Source organism: Mus caroli, unplaced genomic scaffold (assembly GCF_978045245.1).
Source record: "Mus caroli unplaced genomic scaffold, Mus_caroli_1 scaffold_6, whole genome shotgun sequence".
Taxonomy (NCBI): Eukaryota; Metazoa; Chordata; class Mammalia; order Rodentia; family Muridae; genus Mus; species Mus caroli.
The window spans coordinates 102,810,455-102,813,507 of NW_028227261.1; positions in this window are offsets into that span (position 1 = coordinate 102,810,455).

A 3,053-nucleotide genomic window follows, 5' to 3' on the forward strand; every position below is an offset into this window, starting at 1 on the left:
CAATTATCCCTTTTATGTTAGTTGCAGTGATAATTATAATAGGTGCTAGTATTTACATAATTTGCCATTGTAAATTTTTCTATTAATAAAATTTTAAATGAAGGAGATTTTATAGATGACTATAGCATAAGAGAGAAAGTTTATATGGATTGTCTCAAAAATAGATCAGAAAATTTAACATTTAGAAAAAAAATATGAGGAGACAAGTAGACAAATTTACTTTTATTTTCACAGAGAATTCTTTGCCTAAAAAGTTCAGTATGGTGGACAGCATTAACACTTAATAAAATGTTATGAGACAAGTTGATCAAGAACAAGGTTTACAGCCAAGCAGGCAGTGGTGCTGCATGCCTTTAGTCCCAGCTCTTGGGAGACAGAGGCAGGTAGATCTCTGTAAATTCTAGGCTAGCCTGGTCTGCAGAGTGAGCTCCAAGACTCCCAAAACTATGAGGGAGAGGGAGGGGAGAGGGGAAGGGGGAGAGGGAGGGGGAGGTGGAGGTGAAGGGGGAGGAGGACGGGGACAGGGAAAGGGAGCGAGTGAGAGGGTTACATAGAGATACACTGGTAAGGAATTTGTGAGTGAGTTATTAAGTCTAAAGGAATCTTAATAGTTCTCGAATGTAGTACAATGATTTAGGAATATCTTTTTTCTTTTTCTTTTTCTTTTTCTTTTTTTGGTTTTGTTCCATCTATGAGATCAAATGCACGAGCACTGTTCTGAGAGTTAAATGATTGTGGATAACCAGCCAACTCATCTCTCTTTCTATTTTAGAAATCTAAGACACAGAAAGCACTTTTAGGTGTCCAATGTCACCCACTACATTTAACCTTCCTTGTTTTTTTGTTAGTTATAGCCCTTCACTGAAGACCCTCATCAAGGATCATAGCTCTCAGTGCCTATGGTATCAGAGGGCTATCTTCTATGGCTGACCTCTCTTTAATTAAAAATTTGGTGGCTTGCTTTCTTAAGCATTTAATGTCCCCTGGATTCCTTGACAATTAGCCTTTATTTTTAGCCTCATAAAATCTCATAAGAATCTTATTTTCCAGAGACCGAACATAAACTTGCATGGCTGTTCTTTTCTGTTACATACTTCTGAAGCCAATAGACACAGCGTTTTAAAATTATGACACGGTTTTTATCTCTTATATAAGCAGTTGAAAATTACATAGGACATCAGTGATGCTTATCATGATTTCCTATTCACCTCTTTCGGGACATAATATAGGATTGCACATCAGCATTTCATTAAAAGTTAGCTCTAACCTTGTGCCTTGTTTTGTCCAATAAAATGTAAGCAAAACTATAGTATGTTCCTATATTATATAAGTTACAGAACTTGTATCTCTGGTTGTGATACTGTCCACTGATACTGTTAAAGGTGATGGAGACCAAGTCACTACGGATAAATGGTTCATACAATAGGAAACAAACACTTGTTATTTTAAGTCCCTGAAATCTGGAGATTATATAACCTGCAGAAGTGTCTAGTTTCACCTGTTTGATTACGAACGAGGCCTTGTGATCGGGTAAATTTATTAAGATCAACAGGATCTTCAACATGGTGTTGATTATAAACTAATTAAGGAACGATGGCATTGACTACCTTGCTGTATTTAATGATGGGCACAGGAATCTGCATACGGTGGTATATTGAAGCATTTCTTTTCACCATGAGTTCCAACAGTTCTTACTGAATTATCCTGCCTACTGCAGTGACAGCATACCCAAGAGTGCTGGCGTAGCAAAGACAGCACAGCTGCCAAAGCTATAAGATTCAGACCACAGAAACTCAAGATGTGACCAGAAATATCATGAACATCCAGCATTTCTGAAGAAATCAAAGCCCTTAGAGACTAGAAACAGTCAGACTTTTTAGAAGTGCTGTGGCCAAGAAATAGGCCTCAATGACAAAGACCTTGCAGGAAATAACCTGTCTTTCTAGAGTTGCACATACAGAGAACAGGAGAAATGCAGGCTACTATTGCATATTCAAATCTACAGAATCATTAAAAGCATACCAGAACTTTCTCTGGGGTTTTTAGGACTTTCACAAACTATTTAATTATGGAGCTGATTTAAGATATTAGTGGGACTGGAGAAATGGCTTAGAGGTCAAGAACACATACTTCTCTTTCAGACACCCTAGGTTCCATTCTCAGGGCCCTTTAGGCTGCTCACAACTGCCTGTAACTAATTAGAATTCCAAGGAATCTAAGTTCCTGTTCTAGCTTCAACAGGCACCCTTGTTCACATATGCATGCCCCTTACATACAAGCATATTATTAAACTAAGAAAAATCCTTTAAAAGATGTTATTGGTACCAATCATATGCGGCTATGAGTTACAGTCATCTTTTTTAAAATCCGTTGTCTTTGTGTTAGTCAGTTTGCCATTACCGAGATAAAATACCAAAAAAAAATAGAAGCATAGGGAAGATGAATTTCAGCTCACAGTCTCTGCTTAAACTTACCTGTCTTTGCAAGGCTATCATGACAGCAAGAGCAAATAATGATAGGGGAGATTGCTCATTTGATAAAGGCTGGGAAGTGTGTGGGTGTGTGTGTGAGTGAGTGTGTGTGTGTGTCCAGGAGATCATGCTTTAATGACCTATTCTCTTTACTGGGACCCTGTTTCTAAAGCCCCTATTAGTACTTTACTACAGTGTTATCAAATTATAAATCCATAAATGGATTAATCCATTGGCGAGGTCAAAGTCTTCATGATTCAAACACATTCTCTAACTCTCAACTTCTGCGCAATGTTCTGTTTGAAGGTATACTATACATAAAGGCTCTATCAGAGGACACTTCTAGGAAAGTAGAAAGGAACAAAATCAATACTCAAAAATCAATAGCTGTCTTGCACACCAACAAGTAATTAGATGTGAAAGAATTCAGGGGAAAAAAATCCAATTCACAGTGGTATTGATCTCTACATGAATTATCCAGGAATTAATGTAATCAAAAATGTTAATAAGAACCAGTATAGTGAAAATTATTAAATTATTATTTTTCATTGAATTTTCAAAAGACTTCTAGTTTTCATGAAT